The following is a 14,188-nucleotide window of genomic DNA, read 5'->3' on the forward strand; positions in this document are numbered from 1 at the left end:
CGGTTTTAACTGCTGCATACATCCAAGAAGCCATCATGTCTGTTTTCCCAGAGCAACTTTTCAGGGGTCAGGCGGCAAGCAGTGTAGTTGAAGTTGGGGGTGGCTTTGTTGCTGTTGTTTTAAAAAAGGGTATTCGTTAAGCACTTACTATGTGCCAGGTGCTGTTCTAAATGCTGGGGTAGATACAAAGTAATCAGGTTGGACACAGTCCATGTTTCACATTGGGCTCACAGACTGAATCCACATTTTACAGATGTGGTAACTGAGACACAGAGAAGTTAGGTGACTTGTCCAAGGTCACACAGCAGACCAGCGGTGGAGCCGCAATTAATCCCAGGTCCTTCTGACTCGCAGGCCCATTCTCTATCCACTAGGCCATGCTGCTTCTCAAGTTTGGAAATACCAGTGGGTTTCCAACTATTTCAGTGTCCTTTTGAATTATGGGCTTTTTTTCTGCCCGCCCTCCCCAAGTTGGGTATCAGCAGTTCACTAAACAGGAGGCATTCTGGCCATGCCAACTCTGCCACCTGGGGCTCAGGGAAGCACTTCCACCCAGGGAGAAGGCAATGACAATCAATCAATCATATTTATTGAGCGCTTACTGTGTGCAGAGCACTGTACTAAGCGCTTGGGAAGTACAAGTCGGCAACACATACAGTCCCTACCCAACAGCGGGCTCACAGTCTAGAAGAGGATGACTTCGTAATATAGGGTTTATCGGAATGCAGCAATATCAAGTATATCAGTGTAAAGTATTTTTGTTGCTTCCTCTCAGTTTGGTAGAAAGCACCCAGACTTCTAATAATAGAGCAGATCTTTAAGTGAATTTGCTTGAATGTGTGTGTTAGCTTTTGGTATTTAAATGTGTAGCCTTGTACAGCTGGGATGTTACCGGTTTGAAAGCCTCCTAGCGAAGCCATTGGACATTCACCACTAATCTGTTCTAGTAGAAACATTTTCATGGCATTTAAATGATTACCACTAAGCTCTCAAATTGATACCCTGTAGATAAACATATTTTTTCATGGAATCACAGACAGGCTTTACTCTAGAAACTTGCAGGCTCCCTTGCTTTGCCAACGAATAGGTTCTGGAGACCCACTGGAATGTGGAGGGATTCCAAAGTATGGGATTTTATTTGCCCAGTGTTAAAAATAAATTTCTCCTAAACCTGTTTGTCATTTCTGTATTTCATCCTTGAACTTTTTCTGGCTTCAGTCAGTAATTTTCAAAAGTTGCTACTGGGGGAAAGTGCAAAACACATTATTATTCCCCCAAAATTGTCCTGCTTCAGCCTCTTTTCCCTACTGATATGCAGATGTCTAGGGTCATTTTTGGTATTTCAGAGTCCCCTTAATTTCCCTTTTTGTCTTACCTGGGTGTTTTGGGCCCTTTAATATACTCCAGATGTAAATCAACCAGCCTTTATTTTTATTGTGCTTATTATACTTGAATTTTTGTGTTTGAATTTTGGCAGTCTCCTTTTTACATATTATTTTGCTTATTTTCTCACCAGTCATACCTCCCAGAACTAGCATTGTAATAGACTTTAGCTCCTTGTTTTTGCATCCCATTAGAAGATAAAGGATTGCATTTTGTTCACGTTAGTTCCATTTTCTTCTTTATTTGCGGTGTTCATGTAACATCCCATTTGTTTTCATGAAGCAAGGACTTTCAGAAAAGGTATTTAGAAGTTCTAATATTCAAGAATGTTTTCCAGTCCCAAGAGAGTGTTTCAAAGCCAATGAAAAATGACTGCATTCCATTCCATTTGTCTCGTCACAAGCAATCCGATAGCCAGCGAAACCCAAGTGAGAGCACTGAAAAAAATGTGGACTGCCATGTTGTGGAGAGTCACGGGAAAAGCTAAATGGGATCATGTAATACTGTTTCAGGGGGCCTACTGATCTCTTGAATGTGATGGCTGTGAACTTGGTTGATGGAAAATGAGTATTATGAATAAATTTGCCTCCAGCAAAGCTTGTATTTGGAGGGAGACTTCTGAAATGTATATGAGGAAGCTTTTTTGGCTAGAGGGGCCAGTCCCTTGGAGGAGAAGCATGATGATCACTTATAGCCCTTACAACTCTCTGGAAAGGCCTGGTCATTATGGAAGGGATTGCCAAGTTGAAAGTCCTTTTTATTTTTTAATGGTATTTGCTAAGCGCTTACTATGTGCCAGGCACTATTCCAAGTGCTGGGGTAGATACAAATAATCAGGTTGGACTGCTGGGGTAAATGCCAAGATAATCAGGTTGGAAGCAGTCCCCCTCCCACAAAGGGCTCACAGTCTTAATCCCCATTTTACAGATGTGGTGACTGAGGCCAAGAGAAATGAAGTGACTTACCCAGGGTCACACAGCAGAGGTGTGGGAGATTGGAACCCAGGTCCTCTGACTTCCAGGCTCGGGCTCTTTCCTCTCGAGCAGGCTGCTTTTCGGAGGGCACCTGCCCTGATAGAGAATGGAGGAGCCCTTTCCCCCCCTTGAACCCCTGTGATGAAAAGATGCTTTTGCAGGCATGTCCTGGTGCTTCTTGTTTCAGTTTCGGGTGGCGGCCCCACCCTTTAAATTAGGCTGACCATGTCATCAATCAATCAATCAATCATATTTATTGAGTGCTTACTATGTGCAGAGCACTGTACTAAGCGCTTGGGAAGTACAAATTGGCAACATATAGAGACAGTCCCTACCCAACAGTGGGCTCACAGTCTAAAAGGGGGAGACAGAGAACAAAGCCAAACATACTAACAAAATAAAATAAATAGATATGTACAAGTAAAATAAATAAATAAATAAATAGAGTAATAAATATGTACAAACATATATACATATATACAGGTGCTGTGGGGAAGGGAAGGAGGTAAGATGGGGGGATGGAGAGGGGGACAAGGGGGAGAGGAAGGAAGGGGCTCAGTCTGGGAAGGCCTCCTGGAGGAGGTGAGCTCTCAGCAGGGCCTTGAAGGAAGGAAGAGAGCTGGCTTGCGGAGGACCAGGTTAGAGGAAGTCAACCCAGGAAACTATAAATTTAGCTGCTCTTACTTGGTATCTCGCTCAGGAGCTAAGCAGTGAAACTGTCAGACAATATAAGCTTCAGTAATCACTTAGCATAAGGTGGACATATAATGGATATTAAATTGTGTGTACACAGAACAATGATAACAGAGCCAAAGTTAATTCCGAGACTTAACAAATACATAACATGCTAGGTAATTGACAGCCAAGTCCACCTATTGGTGCAATCTATGTTGCGTACACCAATTATAGATTGAAGCAACAAGGTGGCCTTTATTTTGAGTGATCCATCTTCGTGTATATGTTTTGCTTGTCTTGCAGCATAGAAGCAAGATAATAATAATTCTGGTATTTGGCAGTTACTCCGTGCCAGGCACTGGGGTGGACACATAGTAATCAGGTTGGATGCAGCCCCGGTTCCATTTGGGGCTCACAGTCTGTGGGAAGGAGAACGGGTATTGAATCCCCGTTTTACAGGTGAGGAAACTGAGGCAAAAAGAAGCTAAGTGACTTGGCCAAGGTCACACAACAGGGAAGTGGATTAGGTCCTCTGGCTCCCAGACCTGTGATCTTTCTACTGGACCACACTGCTTCTCTCATCACTGTGTGCTATCATCATCATCAATCGTATTTATTGAGCGCTTACTGTGTGCAGAACACTGTACTAAGCGCTTGGGAAGTACAAATTGGCAACATGTAGAGACAGTCCCTACCCAACAGTGGGCTCATAGTCTAAAAGGGGGAGACAGAGAACAAAACCAAACATACTAACAAAATAAAATAAATAGAATAGATATGTACAAGTTAAATAGAGTAATAAACATGTACAAACATATATACATATATACAGGTGACTGTCATCAGCACCCTCTGTATCTGAGAATGGGCTCTACTCCATTCACCAGCATCTTTTAACAGACATTAGACTGAACCTTTGGATTCAATCAGTGGTATTTATAGAGTGCTTACTGTGTGCAGAGCACTGTACTATGCATCTTTTAACAGACATTAGACTGAACCTTTGGATTCAATCAGTGGTATTTATAGAGTGCTTACTGTGTGCAGAGCACTGTACTAAGCATCTTTTAACAGACAGACTGAACCTTTGGATTCAATCAGTGGTATTTATTGAGTGCTTACTGTGTGCAGAGCACTGTACTAAGCATCTTTTAACAGACTTTAGACTGAACCTGTGGATTCAATCAGTGGTATTTATTGAGTGCTTACTGTGTGCAGAGCACTGTACTAAGCAACAAGAGTGGGTAGACACGTTCCCTGCCCACATCGAGCTTACAGTCAAGAAGAATGCACATTTAAAAGATTACAATGGATGGGTCGTCAATCGTATTTATCGAGCGCTTCCTGGGTGCAGAGCCCTGTACACTGTACTAAATGCTTGAAGAGTACAGTATAATAATGTAATAATAATAATGGCAGTTGTTAAGTGCTTACTATGTGCAAAGCACTGTTCTGAGCACTGGGGAGGGGTACACAGGTTGTCCCACGTGGGGTTCACATATCATAGACACATTCCCTCCCCACAACGAGCTTCCATTGTAGAGGACGAGCTCACCATCTAGAGGACTCCATTAAGGAACTTGGACCTGGCAGCGATACCCCCTTACCATGGGCTTGTTCTGCCTGTCTTGTATTCTTCTCTGACTTTCAGGGTAGATATTTTGAATACCGAAAGTCTTCCACCTTTGCCATTCCCTGGCATTTTGACCAAATAAATGTAGTTGCTCCCTCCGAGGTGTGTCCCCGCCTCCTAGCCCACTGAACTCCCGTGTGATATAGTTGGGAAGCTCCAGCCAGTGGTTCAGTCCCATGTTTCTGATCTGGAAAGCAAACTAAAAGAAAAGTTTTAGACTGTGAGCCCACTGTTGAGTAGGGACTGTCTCTATATGTTGCCAATTTGTACTTCCCAAGCGCTTAGTACAGTGCTCTGCACATAGTAAGCGCTCAATAAATACGATTGATGATGATGATGGAAAGCACAGGCCCTCCCCTACCACGTCTCCCCGTCTGGAAATAACAGGCAACAAACAAGGAATCCCATGACCAGTGAACTTGCCCGTTTGGACTCCAGCCAGCCCTCCGTTGGTGTGTGCTTTTACAGGGCATCCGACTACCTGCCTGAATGCCAGTGCTTTCTAGCAGAAATTTAAATTCCTTTTCCTGAGTCATTTCATTAGACGCGAACTGACTTGAAATTAAACTTCACTGCGCTGGCGTGGTGTGGGTGTGGGTGCTTGAAGGATGGGGGTGAGAATCTCTCCCCACCTCCCCAGCACAGCATTCTGATGATCTAGGACATCCAGTGGGAAAAAAACATGGATTGAAAAACAAGAATTAAAGATTAACCTTAAATCTTGGTGATAAAACTGACCGGGTAGTAGGCTGAGCGGTAATAATAATTTTGGTACTCATCACCTGTCCCCATGTTTTGTTTTGTTGTCTAGACTGTGAGCCTGTTGTTGGGTAGGGACTGTCTCTGTATGTTGCCAATTTGTATTTCCCAAGTGCTTAGTACAGTGCTCTGCACACAGTAAGTGCTCAATCAATATGATTGAATGAATGAAAAGTGCTTATTGTGTGCCAAGCACTGTTCTAAGCACAGTAGTAGAAGTTAATCAGGTTGGACACAGCCCCTGTCTCATGGGGCTCACACTCTTAATCTCCATTTTACAGATGAGGTAACTGAGGCACAGAGAAGTGAAACCACTTGCCCAAGGGCACACAGCAGAAAAGTGGCATGGCCAGGATTAGAGCCCAGGTCCTTCTGACTCCCGGGCCCGTGCTGTATCCACATAAAGGGCTCTCTTCATTCACATGCGCACACAATCCCATTTAATAATAATAATAATAATAATGGGATTTATTAAGCGCTTCCTACATGCAAAGCACTGTTTGAAGCGCTGGGGATGTTAGAAAGTGATCAGGTTGTCCCACAGGGGGCTCACAGTCTTAATTCCCATTTTACAGATGAGGGAACTGAGGCACAGAGAAGCAGTGTGGCTCAGTGGAAAGAGCCCGGGCTTTGGAGTCAGAGGTCATGGGTTCGAATGCAAGCTCTGCCAATTGTCAGCTGTGTAACTTTGGGCAAGTCACTTCACTTCTCTGGGCCTCAGTTACCTCATCTGGAAAATGGGGATTAAGACTGTGAGCCCCCTGTGGGACAACCTGATCACCTTGTAACCTCCCCAGCGCTTAGAACAGTGCTTTGCACATAGTAAGCACTTAATAAATGCTATTATTATTATTATTATTATTATTATTATTATTATTATTGTCACTTGCCCAAAGTCACACGGCTGACAATTGGCAGAGCCGGGATTCGAACCCATGACCTGTGACTCCAAAGCCCGTGCTGTTTCCACTGAGCTACGCTGCTTCTCTAGCCTCCAGTTCACCCCGCTTCCAGCTTGGGACTGCGGAGCAGGGAGGGACCCATCTTTCTGTGAACAGCCTTCCACGGAAGCCGGGCAGAAATGAGGTCGGCCAGATATTGGTCCGGTAATGATAGGGTTTCTTTGCAGATTACATAATGGAGAGCTCTCACAGCCTGTAATCTTCATAGATAAGTAAGGGAACAGGCAGAACTTGATCAATTTGAAACCAAGCAAACTTTAAAAATGCTCTTTAATGGGAAGAGAGTTTAAAGCTGGCATCGTCATTAACTTTTATAACTGCATTTGAGACCTACTCGATGGGATTCTGTGCATTTAATGTGACGGACAGCCGCGCCGCACTTTTCATCTGGAGCAGTTCTTTAACGTACCCATTTTTGTGGTGGCTTCAAATTCAGATTAGGTGGGCTGCGTCTTTGGGGTCCTTAATAGAACCGATTTATGTCTCTAGCTTGCGGTTTTGGTTGCAAGGGTTGAAGTGCTCAGATGAGGAATGGAGTGGAGACCCACAGGTCAGGTGATGAGTGTGAGTGCTCTGCACACAGTAAGCGCTCAATAAATACGATTGAATGAAGGTTGTGGGGAGGAGTCGGTGAGGATGAGTGTCACTGCATAAGAGGAATGAATGAATGACAGGGTGGCTAGGGGAAGCCAGGGCCAAGAATGAGTGAGCCATAGTCAGTCATGTGGCTTCTCTTCCTAGCTAATAACAATCATAATAGTAATAATAATGGCAGTATTTGTCACCTGCTTACTATGAGTCAAATACTGTACTAAGCGCTGGGGAAGGTACAAGGCAATCTCTCAAGACAGATGGTATCTACAATTTCTCTGACTTCTGGAAGGCCGCATGATGTAGTGGAAAGAGCATGGGTTGGGAGTCAGGTGGCCTGTGTTCTAATATGAGTTCTGCCTCAACTTCCTATATGACCTTGGGCAAGTCACTTAACTCACTGAGCCTCAGTTTCCTCATTTGTAAATTGGAGAGACGATGGCCTGGGCTCCCCATTTCTTAGGTGCTGAGCCCCACGGAGGTCTAGTATTGTGTCTCATTTGATTATTTTATATTTACTCCAGTGTTCCGCATGAAAGACGTGCTTAATGATTCTCAGTAGTTCCAGAGAAATATTTTCACTACATGTTTTGGATAGAATGCTGATTGCTGCTAGGGAACATCCTTCCACCAGCCACATCTGCCTGGCTAGAGAGGAGTGTTGAAAGAAATGGGGTGGGTGGGTGGGTGTGTTTGTGTGTGCACACGTGTGTGTGTGTGTGTGTGTGTGTGTTTATCAATCAATCAATCAATCGTGTTTATTGAGCGCTTACTGTGTGCAGAGCACTGTACTAAGTGCTTGGGAAGTACAAGTTGGCAACATATAGAGACAGTCCCTACCCAACAGTGGGCTCACAGTCTAAAAGGGGGAGACAGAGAACAAAACCAAACATGCTAACAAAATAAAATAAATAGAATAGATATGTACAAGTAAAATAAATAAATAGAGTAATAAATATGTACAAACATATATACATATATACAGGTGCTGTGGGGAAGGGAAGGAGGTAAGATGGGGGGTGGAGGGGGGACGAGGGGGAGGCATGCATGCATTTGTACTATTAATGCAAATTTTCTTCAGTACCGTGTCTATGGAGAATGGATGTCCCTGTCGTGTTGTAGAATTGAGTGTACCAAAAATACCACATAAATAACTACCTGCACTGAAGTTATAGATGGAGATGTTTGTGACCCCTGTTTGAACTGTGCCTTCCTTGTTTCTTCAGTTTTTTGTGAGTGCTAATTTCTTCAAGCCAAAATCACAGGTAGAAAATTACTCTAATAGGAAAACAAAATAGCTAATAACCTTTCATTTTAGTTTGCTCTTTTCTGAGAATATTTTTATTATATGAGCTTCCAGTATTTTGGCCCGAGGTGTTTAAAAATCCATCACTTTTCAAGTAATTATTATATCTAAAGTTAGTACTTCCGAACCAGACATAAGAAATATATAAATCAGTATGTCCTTTAGAAATTGTCCTGTTTTTATATTTCTTTTAAGTGGTATTTATTAACCACGTACTAGGTACAAAAAACTGCTATTACTGGGACAGAGAGAAGATACCAATAGTAGTGGTAATAATATTTATTAAGCACTTACTGTGTGCTTACTGTGTGGGAGTTACACGTTCCCTGTTGTTGTTATATTTGTAGATCTCTTTCTATATCATATTTATTGAGCACTTACTATGCACAGAGCACTGTACTAAGCACTTGGGAGAGTACAACACGACAGAATTAGCAGACACGTTCTCCACCCATAATAAGCTGATAGTCTTACTGTGTGTCAAGCACTGGTCTGAGAGTTGGGGTAGGAACAAGTTAATCATGATGTTTGTTTCCATTTCTGGTAAAGGCTTCTGTTGGCTTTTCTTTCTCATCTCCTCTGGAATGCCTGGTTCTAACTTTAGCTCTCTTCTCAATCTCCATCCTTTGAGACGTCTCGTGGCCAGCGTCAGTATTGGGTTTCACGTGTTACAGGTAAAAAGTCTAGTCCTCCCTCCCTCTGTTTGACCCAGCTCTCCACTCCAGACCATTCCATAAATTCCTCTTCCATTTCCTTTGTTTTGAACAGCAGCATACCTGACTCAACAAGGACTCGCTAGAACTTGATTTTTCAACCAAATATCTGCAACACTTTGCACTTTTGATTTTTTTCTACTTTTGAACAGCCCTCTTATAGCTACCAGGTAGTTATCACATCCCAGTTTCTGAGGAGGAAATAAAAGGTTATTCTTTGTACCACATAATTGTAAGCAACGATAGCTTGTACAAGGGGAAGAGAAGCATTGTCTGAATGGTACATAGCAAAAAGATTGGCTCAGTCTTCATTCTCCCCTTTGGCCTGGGAGCCTCATGTCCGTGGGGATTGTGCCCGTCCTGAATGTCTGGAGTCATCCTAATGCTTAGCGCATAGTAAATGCTTAACAAATGCTACTATCGTCATTATGGTGATTATCATTATCATCAAATACCACCATTATCATTACCATTTGTACCATTTATTCATCCCACCTTTAGTCCCATAGCACTTTTGTATATATCCATAGTTTATCTTAATGTCCATCTCCCCCTGTAGATTGTACACTCCATGTGGGCAGGGAATGTGTCTACCAGCTCTTTACCTTCCCAGTGTACAGTGCTGTATACACAAAAAAACAGCATTAATTGATTGATATGCACTTTTATGCAGCATTTAGGAGAGATGAAGTTTCAGTGCACCTCACCTTTTCCTCTTCTCCCCCTTCTCCTTCCTCCCCATTTTTCTTCTCTTTTTCCTCCTCTCCATTTTGCTAGACTGCTTTTATGCGTCCATACTGACTTCACGCCTTTGATGTTACCAAAATGATGCAAGAGGTGTTGGGGCGGGGGGGGGGGGCGGGCAATTATGAGTGAATACAGTATTTATTGAGCCCTTACTGTTGAGCATGTACTATGTGTCAAGCATTGTTCTAAATGCTGGGGGAGATACAAGTTAATTAAGTTGGACATAGTCCCTGTCCCCCATAGGGCTGAGAGTCTAAATAGGAAAGAGAACAGGTATGTAGAAGCAGCATGGTGTAGTGGATAGAGCATGTACCTGGGAATCAGAAGGTCATGGCTCTGCCGTTTGTCTGCTGTGTGACCTTGGGCAAGTCACTTCGCTTCTCTGGGCCTCAGTTCTCTTATCTGTTAAATGGGGATTAAGACTGTGAGCCCCACGTGGGACAGGGACTGTGTCCAACCCAATCTGCTTGTATCCACCCCAGCACTTAGTCAGTGCCTGGCACATAGTTAAGCGCTTAACAAATACCATTGTTATCGCTCCCCATTTTACCAATGAGGAAACTGAGGCACAGGGCAGGTTCAGTGACTGGTCCCAAGGTCACACAACAGACATCTGGCAGAGCCGGGATTAGGACCCAGGTTCTCTGACACCCAAGACCACTTTCTTTGCAATAGACCATGCTTACTTTGTCTTTTCCATCAATTCTCAGTCTTAGGGGAGGTTTCATTTGTGAGTACTTTTTTTTTAAAAAAAAATAATATTTAATAAGTGTTTCCTATGCACCGGGCACTCTACTGAGCTCTGGGGTAGATGCAAGCTAATCAGATTGGGCATAGTCCCTGTACTACTTGGGTCTCACATTCTTAATCCCCATTTTACAGATGAAGTACAGAGAAGTGACTTGCCCAAGGTTATTCAGCAGACAAGTGAAGGAGATGAGATTGGAACCCAAGTTCTCTGATTCCCAGGCCCGTGCTCATTCCACTAGGCTGCACTGCTTCTCAAGACTTTGCTTTGGTCCACTTCAAAAATGATTTGCTTTTGTTTCACTTTGGGAAAAGTTGGGGTTTAAGAACCTTAAAAGAAATAATAATAATCTCATTTGTAGGTTTGCCACCCTTTGAGGATTTAGTCAGTTCATCTGAGTAGTCTCGGGACTCCTTCAAATGCTGAAACAATCTCTGCTCCAGAAGCTGCTATGCTCTGGACTCACTTGGACTCTGCTGGAGTAGTGAGGTTCAGTAGAAGGAGCACAGGTCCGAGACTCAGATTTGAGGTCCAGTTCCTGGCTCTGTCACTCCCTGGTGTAACTGGGAGTGAGTCATGTAACCGCTTGCTGCCTCAGTTTCCTCATCTGTAAAGTGAGGGTAATAATACCTTCCTCTTCCTACTCTTCAGGGATTTTGTGAGGATAGAAAGTTGTTGATGTCGTGTTTTGAAAAAACAAAAGCATTATAAAAAGAACATGAGGTCACATGATACACAGGGGAATAATATATTATTAGTAGTAGACCATCATTATTATTATAATAGCAGTTACCGTGAAGTCCATCCAGTTGTGAGTCCGCTCCACTGTTGATGGGGCCAGGCTATATAAAAAGGGCCATTACCCGTTGTTAGTGGCCAAATTAGTAGGCATTTACAGATGCCATTCCAATTTTAAGAAGGGCATTTTCTAAAAATCCAGGAGAATCATTTTCACATTTCATGGTGAAATCAAATGCATGTGAAATCAGCATTCTTCTAAACAGTCAAACTTTAGGGAGCTCCTTCACTTAGCAGGTCCTAATCTTTCCTAAATTCCCTCCTCTTTCAAATGTGTCACTCCTCATCAAACCTAAGCTCCCTGCATCCAGTGAACTGTTCCCTTGTGTATATTGTGACCTCCTAACAAAAAGGATCAAATTAAAAGGCCAGCTGGCAGAGGCTCTTAACCCTCCAGGACCCCGGTCACAAGTCTTCCCTTCTCCCCCTTGGGCTTCTGGATTCCAGCCATCTTGGAATTTTGTCCAGGGAGGGCCGCTGGAACAAAGCATTCATGAATCTCCTTCCCTGGGTTGAAGAGGTGGCAATGTTTTTCCGTTAAAAGCATCTTATTAAGCCAAATCAGGTTAAAGAAACTGATGCCGGACCACCTTAGCCTCCAGCTGCACTTCCTTTGGGTGTGACTCCACTCAGGAAGGTTCATTATGGCATTTGTTGTCGAGGTATATATTATGAGCAAATGGACTTCCTGAAGGGGCTCTGCTCTTCTCTGCTGGCCAGCCTCACACAGATGAGAAATATGGCTTTCTCTTATCTGGAGTCAGCACTTTGCAGCCGTCTTGAGAAATTCTTAAAAGGGTTTATACAATCTCTCCATTCTAATTGGGTCAGAAGCAGAGATCACTCAGCCAGTAACTCTAGTTACAATCTGGCAGGGCTGTTTAATCATCCAACCTCATAATCTCAAAAAAGAAATCAGTGTGCCAGAGCGATGGCTAACGTGAGGTTTTGTAGAAAGGGAGACAGTATTCTGAATCATCTTTATTGGGGTGTGTAAATGCCCTTCTTATCCTGTTCCAAAGCCTTCTATTTCCAGCATTATTGGAGCGACTAATCTTTCAGCTGATTAAGGATCCTTTCCTTTGATGTGAAATTAACCGAAAGATTTTCAGGCCTCCTGACTTTGTTTTTGAATTAAGAATAAAAGGAGCCTCCTCTGGCGTGACAGTGAGTTGGGGGATTGGGAGCCGTCTGCCACAGCTTGTGTTGGTGGGAATTCCAGGTGCCGATCTGGGCTGAGCAGCAGCGTTCCCTCAGGACTCCCGATCTCCAGTTTGGTATTTGCTTCTTAAGGAAGGAGAGGGAGGAAGCTCCTTGGGGCAGGCAGCGGACCAAACTTGAGAGCCTATGACAACTGACGCTAACTAAAATGCTTCATCGGTACGAGGGTGGCTTTCCGGAAAAATGTTATTGATTATTTTTCTCATTTGTGGGCTTGCTTGTTGAAAATCTAGTGGGATTTTTGTACATTTTAATGTTTGAGCCATTTGGAAACACAGCTATTTCTTTCAAAACCTGCCCTTTTTAAATGGTTGCCTCTTATAATAATGGTAAGACTTGGATTTGTGCTTATTACTGACTCAGGGATGGAGAAAATATTTGAGATGATTTTATGAATGTTTACCCCTTCTCCTCTGAAGCTTTGGTCTTTCAGAGAGGTCAGGCATGATTTGGACTGACTTTGATTAATTTATTCAGATTCTAGGACTGAGCGACTTTTCTCCTACATTGATGTGGCTATTGACAGTAGCAATTATGTTTGCTGGAGATGTAAAGCATTGGGAGCCAGACCCTTGAAGGGCTTCCGGGGAATCCAGAATTCCTGCAGAGATGAGGGTCAGAGGGAATGTGAAATGTCATTGAGGATGCTTGCCCCTTGGCAGAGGGCATGGTGACTTCAGAGGAGAGCATTACTGAGACACTGGCCAGCAGGTGCGGCCTGCTTTCTGGGGCGTAGTATTTTCCCATCATTAGGGCAGGGAGAAGAGAGTGGCAAAGGTGAAGACAACCGGTGAAATCTTGGAAGGTTTGATGTGGCTCTACACCTCCATCCTTTAGCAGATTAAATCATGTTCCATGGGAGAACTTGTAAGCCCTTGTAAGCCTGAGAATTTGTATTTTCTATCTCTTGCCCTTCAAGCTTGAAAAATATGATTTTAGTATGGGATTGGGCCCCATTTCGAGAGAGAGAGAGAGAGAGAGAGATTGTATCCATTAAAATATTGGCATAAATATGGCCCTAATAGGGGAAGATTGCAGTCTTCCTCCTTCAATCAATTGTATTTATTGAGTGCTTACTGTATGCAGAGCACTCTACTAAGCACTTGGGAGTATACAATATAACAATACAATAGATGTGTTCTCTGCCCACAACAAGCTTACAGTCTAGAGGGGGACTTTGCTCCTTCACTCCTCTCCCACAGTCTCCTCTTTCCCCAGTGTTTGGCTGAGAGGTTAGTGGAGAAAAGCCTTTGCTCCTGGAGCCTGTTCTAAGCCATTCATGGCAGCCCCTTGGCAGAGCTGCCTCTCTTCCCTGATTTGTGTGTGAAAGGAAAGCCTGTAGTCAGGTCAGGGTGGTAGTTTGGAAAATCCAGGGTCCGTGCACTTGGCAGAGTTAGCCGCTGTATATAGACCTGGGTAATGCCTTCTGGGCCATCCCTGGGGCCAGGGGAACCAGTACCAGGGCAAGTTACACGGGGCAACTGGCACTCCCGCATTCTGTTCACACCACTGATTCACAACAGAATGGAGGAAAGTTTGGCTCCTCAAGGGTGAACAGCCCCAAGGCTTGTTGGAAGAGTTCCTGAAGGTGGAACCTGAACTTGACAGGGGGAAGTGATGAGAACGCAGATATTGACTCTTTCCTGGATGTCCCAAATGCTAAGGTGGCCTGGCTTGG

The 14,188-nt window shown here is 43.7% G+C and overlaps 1 protein-coding gene across 3 annotated transcripts in view; it reads left to right on the forward strand.

Moving 5' to 3' along the window:
• MAPRE2 (microtubule associated protein RP/EB family member 2) overlaps positions 1 to 14,188 on the forward strand; it is a 131,830-nt gene that overhangs the window by 80,353 nt on the left and 37,289 nt on the right. The gene's annotated exons all lie outside the window — the stretch shown is intronic.

Source organism: Tachyglossus aculeatus, chromosome 25 (assembly GCF_015852505.1).
Source record: "Tachyglossus aculeatus isolate mTacAcu1 chromosome 25, mTacAcu1.pri, whole genome shotgun sequence".
Lineage (NCBI taxonomy): Eukaryota > Metazoa > Chordata > Mammalia > Monotremata > Tachyglossidae > Tachyglossus > Tachyglossus aculeatus.